Source organism: Camellia sinensis, chromosome 15 (assembly GCF_055761805.1).
Source record: "Camellia sinensis isolate YWXY chromosome 15, ASM5576180v1, whole genome shotgun sequence".
NCBI classification, from domain to species: Eukaryota; Viridiplantae; Streptophyta; class Magnoliopsida; order Ericales; family Theaceae; genus Camellia; species Camellia sinensis.
In genome coordinates this window covers 80,151,889-80,168,446 of record NC_138975.1, presented here as the reverse complement: position 1 = coordinate 80,168,446, position 16,558 = coordinate 80,151,889, and the positions used below count along the sequence as shown (strand labels likewise).

The 16,558-nt window shown below is 41.0% G+C and overlaps 1 pseudogene across 1 annotated transcript in view; it reads right to left on the bottom strand.

Annotated features, from left to right (window-relative positions):
• The window catches only part of LOC114258034 (ABC transporter C family member 12-like), a 138,717-nt pseudogene that overhangs the window by 48,627 nt on the left and 73,532 nt on the right, over positions 1-16,558 (bottom strand). The window contains exons 18-21 of the transcript XR_014356960.1: positions 15,658-15,764; positions 15,470-15,563; positions 2,099-2,266; position 1,669 (exon numbers count right to left, since the gene is read on the bottom strand). The product of XR_014356960.1 is annotated as an ABC transporter C family member 12-like (transcript). The remainder of the gene's footprint in view (positions 1-1,668; positions 1,670-2,098; positions 2,267-15,469; positions 15,564-15,657; positions 15,765-16,558) is intronic.

Below are 16,558 nucleotides of genomic sequence, written 5' to 3'. Positions count from 1 at the left end.
CCCCTATCTCCTCCTCTACACATAACGTATATAAACACATTGGTTCTATATACAATCACACAATACACACAATTAATGTATTCTATCAACCGTCAAGTTCCATGACACATTCCATTGATTAGTTTCCGTTTACCTAATCATCATGCATTGTCTACAACAATCTCGACTATCCTCCACCGATAGCCCAAAGCAGTTATTTCTAAAACAGAAAATAAATGCACAAATGGATATTCAATCAACATTTCATTTCCTCATTTCTCACCAATTAATTATCCCAATTAATTAAACAATGTAATTAGGCCATTTTCCATAATTACCATTTCAACCCTTAGGTCCCATTTTCATCAATGATTCAACAATCATTCTATTTTTCTATGCCAAACATGCACAAAAGCCCCAAACTTTCACAAAATTACCAAAACAAGCCCAACATCTCAAAATACCAAAATTTAAAGACAAAACCCATAGAGAGGAGTAGGATATCCCTACCTCAAATTCGGAGTCCCAAAGGAGAAGACGACAAAACCCAACGTGCTCCAAAACCCGAGATTTTCAGATTAAAATGAAGCCCTCGACGATCAACAACTTTTTTGTAAAGGCCAAAGGTGAGTAAATCACTCCTACTAGATCAAAACCTAGAGAGAAGGTAGAGTCTAGAGTGAGAGGCTCAACAATGGTGATTTTGGAAAAGTAAGAGAGAGAAGAGAAAGTGAAAAAGTGATTTAAAGAGTCACAAATTCGGGACTTTAACCCAGGTCTCCGCTCGAGCGTAAAACACCCCGCTCGAGCGGCCACTCACAGACTTCCACTCGAGCGGCCAACCTCCCGCTCGAGCGCAGAATGCACTCGCCCAGCACTTTTGCAGAACCAGGCCTCCGCTCGAGCTCCCAACCCTACGCTCGAGCGGCACTCAGACAACCCCGCTCGAGCGGCCAATACCACGCTCGAGCGTACAACGCTGCACAGGAAAATACTGAATGGATGTAATCTACGCTCGAGCGTACAGGCCAAAAATCTGGGCAACTAGTTTTGGTTTCTAAACTCAACCAACCTGTAACAAACCCGCTCAACACATCCTATAACCCAAATACAAAGTAAGAAAGGATGCAAACAAGATAATAAACAACTACCAACATCCACGGACACATGTCCGGATCACTATACAACAAGGGTAAACCCGGGATCGCTATAAAAATTATCATTTTTTTCGACAGTAGAATTTTGATTTTGATTTTTATTTTTTCGACATTCAACTTCCAAATGTGTTTATTTGAATTGAGTGTGATGTCCATAATAGTAATTTTACTTAGGAATAAAATTGTAATAAAAATAATCATCATTAAGTGTGTGCACAGAGTAGAATGTGTGTGTGCAAATAGAAGCTCCCATAATGGTGTGAATTGAGAGAATAGGAGGTGTGCAAATAGAAGCTCCCATTTTATATGTTAATTGATATTTCAAATTTTAAATTGTAGATTGAGCTGTTTTCATGTTAAAATTAGTGGTAATTTTTATTTTTATTTTTCTTTTATTATTAATATTATTATAATTTTTGTAAATAAATATTTAAAAAAAAAATCATTATCACCGCCATGTCCGTAATTTTTTGAAAATTGTCAGTTCCCATGTACTTGCTTCTTAGATTACCATATCAAGGTGTAATTCAACCCTAACCATTTTTGCCTTCCTATCTTGCTTTCAAATCGAAATCCCTTAAGTGCCTAATTATCTTAAGATTCTAGAAAACTTTTCATGAAATATTTGCAAGGCCGTGAGAGTCAACGCTGTCAACTTTCAAATCCGACATTCGGATCCCAAGCTCAAGACAATTGACCTAACACATTTTGAAAATGCTCCTAAAGTTCTATACCATTTTGATGCGGTTCTCAATTGTTCAGTTTCCAAGCCGATCATGGCTCCTCAATTGAATAAAATGGAAAGTTCAGGAGGTGGCAGAAAATGATATTGGATAACATATTGCACAGTTTACATATTGAATAAATTGATTAATTTGCTTATTCTACTTTCAAGTATCCAAAATATCAAAGTCTCGATTGTACGCTGAATAAAATTATAACCAAGCTGAAGAAGGCAAAACCTGTGTTATTAAATTTGGAAGCATGTTTAACGGAAAACGTAGCATTGCAAACAGAGAAAGTGATGTAAAAGCCCTCGAAGGAGTCAAATTTCCTCCAAGAAAAGTGAGCATCCCAAACGATGTCACTGTCACAAGCACTGGAATGTTGTTTAGTATGAAACTGTTACACTACATAAGAAAAAAATCAAGTTAAGAATGGCGTTTAACAAGATTAACAGTGTCATGAATCACTTATGGTCGACAAATAGCCTTTAGAGAAGCTGATCCATTCAAAGATTATAAAAATAATAGGTAGGACAAAATTTTGAATCATTAATGCAATTAGTCTACTTCTGTAAAGCACAAGCAAATTGTAGTTGAACACTGAGTCATAAAATAGATGAATCAGGTTACGATACTATACATATTTATAGTCTTGCCCAAAGATAAATCAAATGCAGTACTATATAACAGCATAGAACTGGATATGCAAGTAATTCTATGTGCAAATATAGATGCATATGCAATCTTGGGGGTGGCCCAAAGTGCAATGGCTTTAAAAAAAAAGAAGTAATAATAGGTGAACATTTTTGATCGATACTGTAACGCCCTCAAAATAATAACAATTAACCCATCAGATAAGACATAAGTATTACATGTTAACCTCATAACAAAATGCCCTACGGGCTTACAGCTTTCCAAGTTAACACTTGGTTACAACAAAGAGTTCTAACTCGTTTACACATTAAGCCCTTGGCTTGAAATTACATGTAATACATCAAAAGTAAAACGACAAAACTATGCCCGCCACTAGCCTCCCAGCTATGTCCTTGGAGGTGGCATGCTTCCTGTACCTGAAAATGATATTCCCATATAGGGTGAGCCACAGCCCAGTAGAAATACACTAAACCAACCATGGACAATGACTAAAACATTAGCAATTGATAGTTGGTCACCACTGATACAATCACATAAATTACATATTTATGTCAACGACTTACAAGTCCCAATTACTTTTCATTTTCCCTTTTTCAACAGATAAGCATGCTAGCTCTATCATCATTTCCACAGATATGTATAAAAACTATATCTCACATTCAGATAAGCATAAAAGCTATATCCACATTCTCAACAGATATGTATATCAACAATATCCACAGATAAGCATACAAGCTATATCCACACTTCACAACAGATATGTATATCAACAATATCCACAGATAAGCATACAAGCTGTATCCACACTTCACAAAGATAAGCATATGAGCTCTATCTTCACTTCTCTAGACAAGCATATGAGCTCTGTCTACGGATTACATCCCCTATCTCCTCCAAATACCAATCACACAATAAACACAATTAATGTATTCTATCAACCGTCAAGTTCCATGACACATTCCATTGATTAGTTTCCGTTTACCTAATCATCATGCATTGTCTACAACAATCTCGACTATCCTCCACCGATAGCCCAAAGCAGTTATTTCTAAAACAGAAAATAAATGCACAAATGGATATTCAATCAACATTTCATTTCCTCATTTCTCACCAATTAATTATCCCAATTAATTAAACAATGTAATTAGGCCATTTTCCATAATTACCATTTCAACCCTTAGGTTCCATTTTCATCAATGATTCAACAATCATTCCATTTTTCTATGCCAAACATGCATCTAGGTTTATTATGAATAAAACCCCAACTTTTGTAAAATTACACAAAAGCCCCAAACTTTCACAAAATTACCAAACCAAGCCCAACATCTCAAAATACCAAAATTTAAAGACAAAACCCATAGAGAGGAGTAAGATATCCCTACCTCAAATCCGGAGTCCCAAAGGAGAAGACGATAAAACCCAACGTGCTCCAAAACCCGAGATTTTCAGATTAAAATGAAGCCCTCGACGATCAACAACTTTTTTGTAAAGGCCAAAGGTGAGTAAATCACTCCTACTAGATCAAAACCTAGAGAGAAGGTAGAGTCTAGAGTGAAAGACTCAACAATGGTGTTTTTGGAAAAGTAAGAGAGAGAAGAGGAAGTGAAAAAGTGATTTAAAGAGTCACAAATTCGGGACTTTAACCCAGGTCTCCGCTCGAGCGTAAAACACCCCGCTCGAGCGGCCACTCACAGACTTACGCTCGAGCGGCCAACCTCCCGCTCGAGCGCAGAATGCACTCGCCCAGCACTTTCGCAGAACCAGGCCTCCGCTCGAGCTCCCAACCCTACGCTCGAGCTCACAACACTGCACAACAAATACTGGATGGGTGTATTCCCCGCTCGAGCGCCAACACCTCCGCTCGAGCGGACAGGCCAAAAAAATCTGGGCAACTGGTTTTGGTTTCTAAACTCAACCAACCTGAAACAAACCTGCCCAACACATCCCATAACTCAAATACTAAGTAAAAAGGATGCAAACAAGATGATAGACAACTACCAACATCCACGGACACATGTCCGGATCACGGTATAACAAGGGTAAACCCGGGATCGCTATAACCTCCCCCCCTTAAAGAATTTCGCCCTCGAAATTAAGCACAAGTTTTCAAAAACAAGTTTTCCTCCATTTTAAACAATGTTACATTTTAACATTCAACAATTCGACCCATTACCGGTCATCCCATCCCTTTAACAAGAGACATATCACAATATGTAAACAACATATGTATTTTCAACATGCATTAACATTATGCACTATCCTTCCAATTTCAACAATATATTTAACACATATAATGTCACTTTCAACTTCCATATTAGGCAAGTTCCAAAACATACTTCCCATAACCAAAACATTTTCAATGTTTCACAACTTAAGACATATATCAAAGCTCTTAAGTTCAACAAGATGTAAAATTTAAATACAAGATTACATATCAACAAACAAGTCCGGATATTTCTCTCGGACTTCTAACTCACGTTCCCAAGTGGCTTCCTCCACTCCGTGATGTTTCCACAAGACTTTTACCAAAGGAATGGTCTTGCCACGCAGGACCTGATCCCGCCTATCCAAGACCCGAACCGGTCTCTCCTCATACGAGGCATCCTCATCTACCTCTAAATCAGTCCAATCCAACACATGTGATGGATCTGGCTCATACTTCCGAAGCATACTCACATGAAACACGTCATGCACTCCGGACAACTGCGGCGGTAAGGCTAACCGATAAGCAACCTCACCTATCCTCTCTAGGATCTCAAAAGGACCAATAAACCGAGGGGATAACTTCCCACTCTTCCCAAACCTCATCAGACCCCGCCTAGGTGATATCTTCAGAAAGACATGATCACCTACCTCAAACGCCAAAGGTCTCCTCCTACGGTCGGCATAACTCTTTTGTCGACTCTGGGCTGTAACAAGCCTCCTACGGATAAGCTCAACTTTCTCCGTCGTCTCCCTAACCAACTCCGGACCCAACAAAGGTGCATCACCCACCTCGGCCCAACAAACTGGAGACCTACACGGTCGGCCATACAAGGCCTCAAACGGTGCCATACCGATGCTAGACTGAAAACTGTTGTTGTAGGCAAACTCTACCAATGGCAAGTGCCTCTCCCACGTCCCACTAAAATCCAGGACACAACCCCGAAGCATATCCTCGAGGATCTGAATAGTACGCTCGGACTGCCCGTCAGTCTGAGGATGATAAGCCGTACTAAAGGTCAACTTAGTGCCCAAGGCACTCTGCAAACTCTGCCACAACCTAGCAGTAAAACGAGGATCTCTATCTGAGACGATCGTCACTGGGACCCCGTGCAATCTCACTACGTCCCGAATATACAAATCGGCAAGATGATCTACCGAATCTCTCACGCGCATAGGAATAAAGTGCGCCGACTTAGTCAACCGGTCTACAACCACCCAAATAGCATCACTACCCCGTTGAGTCCTCGGAAGACCTACAACGAAGTCCATAGTGACATGCTCCCACTTCCACTCGGCAATAGGCAAGGGTTGCAACAAACCCGCTGGCCTCTGATGCTCGGCCTTCACTTGCTGGCAAGTAAGGCACTTCGATACGAAAACAGCCACATCTTTCTTCATACCCCGCCACCAAAACTGGCGACCCAAATCCTGATACATCTTAGTACCTCCCGGATGCACCGCAAGGCGCGAATGGTGAAACTCTCGGAGTACTTCCTCTCGGCAAGACTCCGGTACAAACAAACGGTCTCGGTATCTCACACTCAGGTCGGGATACACCGTCAAACCCTTCTCAACTTTCCCACTGGAGATCTTCTCTCGGAGGGATTCTACCTCAAGGTCACCTCTCTGTGCGTCTAACACTCTAATCACAAGTGTAGGCTGCGCAACAACAGAAAACAAGGCCGCAGTCTCAACAGATTCGCCCAGTAGCAAATCAAACTCGCCAAGTGTTCCCAACATCACCCATTCCCGGATGGCTATACAAGCTACATCACTAATGGTCTTTCTACTAAGGGCATCGGCCACAACATTGGCCTTTCCTGGATGATAATGTAACTCAAAATCATAATCCTCGATGAACTCCATCCATCTCCTCTGCCTCAGATTCAAGTCTCTCTGTGTAAACAGATACTTCAAACTCTTATGATCCGAGAATACCTCGAACCTCTCACCATAAAGGTAGTGCCTCCAGATTTTCAAGGCAAAGATCACAGCTGCTAACTCTAGGTCGTGTGTGGGGTAATTCTTCTCGTGTATTTTCAACTGACATGAGCCATAAGCTACCACTTTCCCCGCCTGCATCAACACACAACCCAAACCCTCTCGTGAAGCATCACAATAAACCGCATAACCCAACCCTCTCTCCGGAATGATCAACACCGGAGCGGTGGTCAATCTAACTTTCAGCTCTTGGAACGACTTTTCACAAGTCTCACTCCACACAAACTTGACTCCTTTCCGAGTCAGCCTAGTCAACGGTGACGCTAACCTGGAGAAATCTTTCACAAACCGACGGTAATACCCAGCTAATCCCAGAAAACTGCGGATCTCAAACACATTCTTAGGCTGTGCCCAATCTTGCACTGCCTCAACCTTGGATGTATCAACAGACACCCCTTCCCCGGATACCACGTGGCCTAAGAATTTGACTTCCCCCAGCCAGAACTCACACTTCCCAAACTTGGCATACAGCCTATGGGCTCTAAGTAACTCAAGCACCACTCTCAAGTGTGCCTCATGCTCCTCCTCAGAAGACGAATAGATAAGGATATCGTCCACGAAAACAACCACAAATCGGTCTAAGAACTCCCGGAAAATCTGGTTCATCAAGTCCATAAAGACTGCCGGTGCATTGGTAAGCCCAAATGGCATCACCAGAAACTCATAATGGCCATACCGCGTACGGAATGCCGTCTTAGGAATATCTTCCTCCCTGACCCTCAACTGATGGTAACCCGATCTCAAGTCTATCTTAGAGAAACAACGGGAACCCTTCAACTGGTCAAACAAATCATCTATACGGGGCATAGGATACTTATTCTTAACCGTAGCCCGATTTAACTTCCGGTAGTCTATACACAATCTCAAGGCACCATCTTTCTTTTTAACAAAGAGGGCCGGTGCTCCCCACGGTGAAACACTAGGGCGAACAAAGCCCTTGTCTAGCAATTCCTGGAGCTGAACTTTCAACTCAACCAATTCTGCTGGAGCAAAACGGTAAGGTGCCATAGAAATCGGCGCCGTACCAGGCACTAAATCAATAGAGAACTCTATCTCTCGGTGAGGTGGCAAACTAACAAGATCTTCGGGAAAAACATCCGAATACTCACAAACCACCCTCGGCAACACAACCTGGGTCTCACCACTCTCACCACTCTCAAAGCTGGCAAGTAGACTACTAAGCTCACTTCGCCCTCGCGAATCATACCCCGGTGGCAAAACACTACCAACCCGGTCTCCCAAGAAATGGAACCACTCCCCGCTCAAGGTACATAACGTGACCCTCTGGCGGTAGCAATCAATAACAGCCCGGTATGACGATAACCAGTCCATACCCAAAATAACATCAAAACCCTTCATGGGCATGACAACAAACGGAAAAGGAAGCCTATAATCGGCGACCTCTATATCACATCCTCTAACACCCTGTTTCAGAATCAACTCACCACCCAAAGGCGATACCACACAAATAGGAGATGCTAACTGTGCTAACTCCAATTCCAAAACAGATGCAAATGCAGCAGATACAAAAGAATGAGATGCACCCGTGTCTATCAACACATTAGCAACTGAGTTGCAAAACAGAAAAGTACCTCTCACTACTGATGGAGCCGGTACTAAATCCTGCGCGGTAACAGCATACACGCGCCCCGTAGGCCCCTGGTCTACCTGCTCACCTCTCGGAGCAAAAGACTGCTGCACAGACTGGGATGACGAAGCTCCCGGATTGGCCCTCGAGGCCTGCACAGACTGAGCTGGCTGAAAACCCTGCGTCTGCCTAGAACCAGACGCTCCCGAAGTGACACTCAACTGTGGACAAAACCTCTTCATGTGCCCAGGTTGTCCACACTGATAACAAGTCAAGAGCTGCCCCCTGTCCAAACTCTGACTCTGCGGTCTAGCTGAAGAAGAAGCAGCTTTCTGACCCCCACCCTTCTGCGGGCAAACAGATACCTTGTGACCCAGCTGGCCACACTTGTAACAAGTGAATTCCCCCTGACTGCCTCTCCCCGAGCCTACACTAGGCACTGGAAAAGTCGATCTAGAGACTGCACCCTGAGACTGCTGAGGGTTATTACCCTTCTGTCTCCTGCCATCACTCTGACTATCCTGGCTCCTCTTGGAGCCTCTCTGACCCTCATCCTCCTCCTGCATCATAAGCTCCATATGAGCTGCAGCATCTACCAGGTGTCTATACTCTCGAATATAAGACCCACCAATTCTCAACTTGAGGCCCCGCCTCAACTTCCGCTCAAACTCATAACAACGGCGTTCCTCAGACGCCACCAGTTCAGGTGCAAACCTAGACAGACTGGTAAAAGTAGCCTCAAACTCGGCCACTGACAAGCCCTGCTGATTAAGCCGGCTAAACTGATCTCTCAGCTTCTCCCTTGCTACTGCAGACAAAAACCTCTCCTGAAAAGCATTCACAAACGCCTCCCAAGTACCACCAACACGAGCTTTCTCGTACTTCCACCATTGACCCGCATCTCCCTTCAGTTGGAAGGATGCCAAGGTCACTTTCAGTGCTCCATCCTCGATGCCAAGCATCTCAAACGTCTTCGTTGTCTGTTCGAGCCATTCATCTGCCTTAAGCGGCTCTTTCGGATCCCCGATAAACTCGTCCGGATTACACCGGAAGAACTCCCTCTTCAAGAAAGAAGGCCCTGCCTCAGCTGCCTGATTCCCAGCTCTAAGAATACCCAAAGCTCCTGCTATCTCTCTGGCCAAGGCACCCATAGCCTGCTGACCTACTGGCTCGGCCACATTGGCCTGCCCAACTCCCTCCTGCACTGCCGGAATCTCACCCTGTAACGGTACTTCCTGCCTCGCAGGTCTACCACGCCTAGCACCTCTTCCTCGTCCTGACATCCTAATAAAGGCAACACAGAACGTTAGCACATTCATAAATGTGCCGAAACTAAACGCTCACGTCCTAATGCATGGACAACTGTAATTCATTCCACATAAGCACATAAACACATAAGCACTTACGAACTTCATTTCCGGTTAATGATAGTCCCGAGACGTTACTAGAGTTCCGGTTAGAAACAGCATTGATCAAGTGCTTTTCCAACAAGACTCCCAGAAACTCAAGGATCCAATCAACATCCTAGAAATTAAATCCCATACCCACATAGTCACATAAGCATGTTATCAAATAAACACATAGCATCTGGTACTACATCTAAGTCTCTATCAAGCGAGACAAACCCATTGTGATCCTAATCACTTCCCACGTACCCAAAGTATTCGAACCCGGTACGCTCTGATACCAAGTTGTAATGCCCTCAAAATAATAACAATTAACCCATCAGATAAGACATAAGTATTACATGTTAACCTCATAACAAAATGCCCTACGGGCTTACAGCTTTCCAAGTTAACACTTGGTTACAACAAAGAGTTCTAACTCATTTACACATTAAGCCCTTGGCTTGAAATTACATGTAATACATCAAAAGTAAAACGACAAAACTATGCCCGCCACTAGCCTCCCAGCTATGTCCTTGGAGGTGGCATGCTTCCTGTACCTGAAAATGATATTCCCATATAGGGTGAGCCACAGCCCAGTAGAAATACACTAAACCAACCATGGACAATGACTAAAACATTAGCAATTGATAGTTGGTCACCACTGATACAATCACATAAATTACATATTTATGTCAACGACTTACAAGTCCCAATTACTTTTCATTTTCCCTTTTTCAACAGATAAGCATGCTAGCTCTATCATCATTTCCACAGATATGTATAAAAACTATATCTCACATTCAGATAAGCATAAAAGCTATATCCACATTCTCAACAGATATGTATATCAACAATATCCACAGATAAGCATACAAGCTATATCCACACTTCACAACAGATATGTATATCAACAATATCCACAGATAAGCATACAAGCTGTATCCACACTTCACAAAGATAAGCATATGAGCTCTATCTTCACTTCTCTAGACAAGCATATGAGCTCTGTCTACGGAGTACATCCCCTATCTCCTCCAAATACCTATCCGGTTTAGAGGTACATCCCCTATCTTCCCCTAAACCGCGGAGTACATCCACTATCTCCTCCTCTACACATAACGTATATAAACACATTGGTTCTATATACAATCACACAATAAACACAATTAATGTATTCTATCAACCGTCAAGTTCCATGACACATTCCATTGATTAGTTTCCGTTTACCTAATCATCATGCATTGTCTACAACAATCTCGACTATCCTCCACCGATAGCCCAAAGCAGTTATTTCTAAAACAGAAAATAAATGCACAAATGGATATTCAATCAACATTTCATTTCCTCATTTCTCACCAATTAATTATCCCAATTAATTAAACAATGTAATTAGGCCATTTTCCATAATTACCATTTCAACCCTTAGGTTCCATTTTCATCAATGATTCAACAATCATTCCATTTTTCTATGCCAAACATGCATCTAGGTTTATTATGAATAAAACCCCAACTTTTGTAAAATTACACAAAAGCCCCAAACTTTCACAAAATTACCAAACCAAGCCCAACATCTCAAAATACCAAAATTTAAAGACAAAACCCATAGAGAGGAGTAGGATATCCCTACCTCAAATCCGGAGTCCCAAAGGAGAAGACGATAAAACCCAACGTGCTCCAAAACCCGAGATTTTCAGATTAAAATGAAGCCCTCGACGATCAACAACTTTTTTGTAAAGGCCAAAGGTGAGTAAATCACTCCTACTAGATCAAAACCTAGAGAGAAGGTAGAGTCTAGAGTGAAAGACTCAACAATGGTGTTTTTGGAAAAGTAAGAGAGAGAAGAGGAAGTGAAAAAGTGATTTAAAGAGTCACAAATTCGGGACTTTAACCCAGGTCTCCGCTCGAGCGTAAAACACCCCGCTCGAGCGGCCACTCACAGACTTACGCTCGAGCGGCCAACCTCCCGCTCGAGCGCAGAATGCACTCGCCCAGCACTTTCGCAGAACCAGGCCTCCGCTCGAGCTCCCAACCCTACGCTCGAGCTCACAACACTGCACAACAAATACTGGATGGGTGTATTCCCCGCTCGAGCGCCAACACCTCCGCTCGAGCGGACAGGCCAAAAAAATCTGGGCAACTGGTTTTGGTTTCTAAACTCAACCAACTTGAAACAAACCTGCCCAACACATCCCATAACTCAAATACTAAGTAAAAAGGATGCAAACAAGATGATAGACAACTACCAACATCCACGGACACATGTCCGGATCACGGTATAACAAGGGTAAACCCGGGATCGCTATAGATACCATATATATATTTCAGTGTCATGCTAATTTTATATAGTCTTCTACACATGCACAGAAATTGTATATGATCTTGGGGAAAGAGCAAGATGGATTGATGAAATTACAAAGAAATCCATGTGAGTATCATCCATCCAGTAGCATAAGCACGTTGATAGACATCTAGAGTTTCCAGGGTTGAATCAATATCAGGATAGCCATTATAAATATAGGTGGCTTGATGCCTTGACCCCAAGTCTTGCCATTGGCAGGGGCAGTCTTATTCCGAGGTAAACCAGAGAGGAATGACTGTCTTATTTATTTATTCCTATATATTGCTATTGAGGAAAAAGCCCTTTGCTTCACCCTACTCTTTCTTTTTCTTTTCCTGCCTTGACACTGCCTTCAACACCCAGAGACATTGACTAGGGGCTCTGGCTTGATAGAATTGGGCTCAAGCTCTCATCCTGGACCCTTACACTTCTAAAGAGAAGACTCAAGAAAAATCTCAAAAGTTCTGTCCGAAATCGCTTAGTGGCTTATCTTAGTCTTAGTACCGAGCTTACAACTAACCCTCTGGTTTGACTACCGAGCTTACAACTAGCTAACTGTCCCAAAGTCCATTCCATTATATAGATCTCACAAACGACGATCCAAAAGGAAGGTGAAAGTAGAAAGCATGTTGAAGGGAAAGGGAGAACGGGTCAATCTTGATATTATAACCCTTTCCTACAAAGAAGGCCACAAAGAGTACATTCTCGCTTGAGACCGAGACAACAAAATTTGATTATGCCTCACTTATTGTATATGCCGGGTCCATTTAGTCTCACTCTGCTTTCTCTTCCCCCGCTAACAGGCCCGAACCATCAAAGCCCTCTTGGTTATTTTCACATTGAAATTTATTGTTCACATTTGTGAGATCCATTTGTAGTCTCAAGGGCTCGATCCTACTGCCTCATCATTATGATTACATTTTTTGACATTATTCTTGGAATCCTGTGGAAATTGTAATGGACTTTTGTCACAGATTAACCGAACTCAAACTTTAGGGGTTTGGCACAATTTTGCAAGGACGTCATTCATTAATTTTCTTGTTATTATGTTTGCCTCAATAATATAAGATCTTAATTATTTTGTTGATTCCTCCACCAATTGAACGTCATTTACAATAAAACTTGAATTTGATGATATTGTCTTACCCATCTTCCAAATCCTAACCCTGATGCACCTACCCGTCCCACCCCCTCTAGCCTCCTCTTCCACTACTACCTAACCTCCTCCGCCACTACCTCTCTCTTGAGGGATAGATCTAGGACTTGAACTTTGGGAGGGCAAAAACACACATAACTTTTCGTTGGAAAAAAGTATTATAAAATTTTAAATTTTGATTTATACTAGCACAAAAAAGTGGATAATGTATGTTTTTATGAGTAACATGATAATTCATTTCAATAAGCGAAATTAAAATTTATGAACTCATTTTCAAGAATGTCATATAAAAAACAAAAAAAAAAATGACATATAAACAAAAAAGAATACCAACAAATAAGAACAACTAGAAGAATATAATTAACTCTAAACAATATTGAAATATAACAAATAACACATATAACAAATAGAATAGATCAATATTTGATAAAACTCGATTTAGAAACTATTTTTTAAATTTTGTAATGTACATAATTTGGGGGGTGAATCTTTATAATTTTGAGGGTGAGAACTATTGAAATTTTGGGGGGGCGAATCCCCCCCCGGCGTCTGGCGGCTCCTCTAGACCCATCCTTGTCCCTCCTCCCATTCTGCTCCCCAACCTCCTAGCCACCCCCGACCTCTTCCCCTGCTAAATCAGAATTGCATGATAAGTGCTTCTAAATTGGCCTCCTGTGTTTGGGCATTGGTATGTGACCATCAGAATATAAGCACTGAGAACTCTAATTGGTTGTTTGCACTTCAATCTCTGGATGTTTGGATGCCCCATGAAATTGAATGAGTTCATTGATTGCAACTGGTCGAACACAAGCCAACCCCATCCTAACCATTAAGAAAACAAAAATTCCGTTCTCTATCTTCATTCCTATAGTCATCCTTTCCTTTCTGTTGCAATTTCTTCAAGATCATATACAACGACCCCAAGGTGCCAGGGTTTGGAGTCTAAAGCTCTTTGAAGAGATTTGTAATTAGTTTGGGTTTTTGTGCTTTAAATTTTATTTTTTTTTAAGATAGATCTTGATGAATATAGAAAAGTCTCAAACTTTGTGTTTCATGAGTACAAAACCCCAAATTATGCTTAGTTTAATCTATGCTCCATGTGCTGAGCCGAAGTTTCCTGCACCAGGTGAGCAAAAACATGTCCCATAAGATCAATAGAGAAAGGGTTTTGTTTCTATAAACTTAACTTGAGTTGATACAGAGCTCTACATGTGCTAAGTTGAGATGAAAAATGGTGCTTTCCATACTGATAAGGATATATGTGCAGCACTAGTTTAGAAAATTCTTTTAATTGCTTTCTTAGGGCCATCACATTCCCTTTTGCAGCCTTGGCCGATTTGCTTTTCTGTCGCATTTGAATTCTAGCCTCTTGATGATTTTTATAATGAAAGGGGAGGAAGACAATGTCATGGTGAGGAGGGAATAAAGATCTTTTGCATTTTCTGTTAACATTTTGTTAACTGTGCATTTTTGTCCCAAACCATGTGAGTGTGAGTGGCATATTTTTAAAAGACGGGGTGAAGCCAAACCATAAGGTGGTAAAATGGAATTTGCCCATAAATATATTTGTAAGTATAGTTTGTTACACATCTTCAGCCATTAAACTTGGGATTTGCCTCCACTAATACTAAAACACTTTTCCCCTTTACCAGCATGTAATAGATAAGCCTTAAGTTTTAAGTCTAAATACCCCTCGCTTCAACACTCCATGGGCAAAAAAGAGAACAATTAATACCAGCCATGTTGACTAGGACCATAAAGGCATTGGATGACAATAAATTGAAGAATCTTTGAATTTTGGTATTATTCGGAGTTATGATTTAAAAAGATTTTGTATCTTTATTAGTAGTTTCCAATTCCATAGTTTCCTATTTATGAGTTTCCTAATTAGATGGTGCTTATGCCTACATATATGGCCTTTTATGTAGTAGTTTGGATACCTAGACTTTGATGATTAATGATTGGATGTTGAGTTTGATTTCTGAGAGACATTTTCGGAGTGAAATCCCTATTTATTCTTCTTGACTAAAAACCCTATTTTTTGGTTATGCCATTCTTCGTCTTTTGGTTCTACACCGCATGTCCTATAAGATGTTAAGTAACTAAAGCGAGTTCAGAACTCACTAATGCAAACGGGCAGGCACATCTACTAAAAATGTAATATTTCAGTCAATTGTAGAGAGTACAACAGTAAAGAAACTTATCACAAATTATGGTGCCATTTGCAAAATTTGTAGCGCCAAGAAGATGGTTTCCAAGATTATGATTCATGTCATACCGCTGACAGTAGCTGTGCTTTCTGGAACCATGAGAGTTCATCAAACCGGATGCTGTGAACTTTAGATTGGAAACTCTCCTCCCACGCATAACATCTGAATTAGTTTAGCATAAAATCAAAATAATCATTGTTAACAGCCTAAAGTAGTACATAAGCTTAAGTAAAACCTAGCAAAGATTAAACTATACTTCACAGTGTCCATGGCAGCCAAGATTTCATTCATCAGCCCAACTCTCTTATCAGTACGTTGCAATCCTTCCTTTGACAGTTTTCTCATTTTGCTTATGATAAATGTCTGTTCCCACAAGATAAATTAAATGTATAAGAGTTCTGAGCAAAAGAGTGGAAGATACAGTGACTACAGTAAAATAGTTATAAATCTTAAATTCATGGGCACTGAACAAAATAAAGAACAATGTTTCCTTAATATCTCCAAGATCTTGTGACATCTATCTCAATGCTCAAACATTAACTGCAATATTTCCTATGGTCCCTAAACTTAATCAGGTTTCAAAAGCATAGAACTAAAAGCACTCTGAGGTCTAAAAGTGACCCATTCTGCCCATCAATATAACTTTTGAATAAAGAATCACATTTAGAGTAAGTTAAAATTGGCCATTGTGGACCAGTCAATGGACATCTGCTGCCAAAAAGAAAATTGGTTAGGAATAAGATTAAGCTTACTCTTTTAAGTCCTACAAAATGCTATTACATGTATGGGACTCTTCTGTAGTAGATGTTGATGAAAAGTGTGTCTGACTGTTCTGTCTCTACACAACACTTGTTTCTTCAATCTCAACACAGTGTACAACCATACTACAATAATTAAAGTCATCCATATTAAAACAAGTACTTTTAGCTCCAACCAAAGACGTATGCTGTACTCAGTGGGGGATGCAGAAATTGTGCAAGGGGGTGGGGGGGCTAAAGCAAAATTATTTGAATTTTAGAGGAATTGAAATAAGATTATATAGATTTTGGAAATCAGAATATTAATTTATTTTACAGAAACTAAAAAATGACATGAAAGTATGAGATTTGTCAAAGGTTTGGGGTGACTTAAATACTAATGTATTCTACAATTACTAA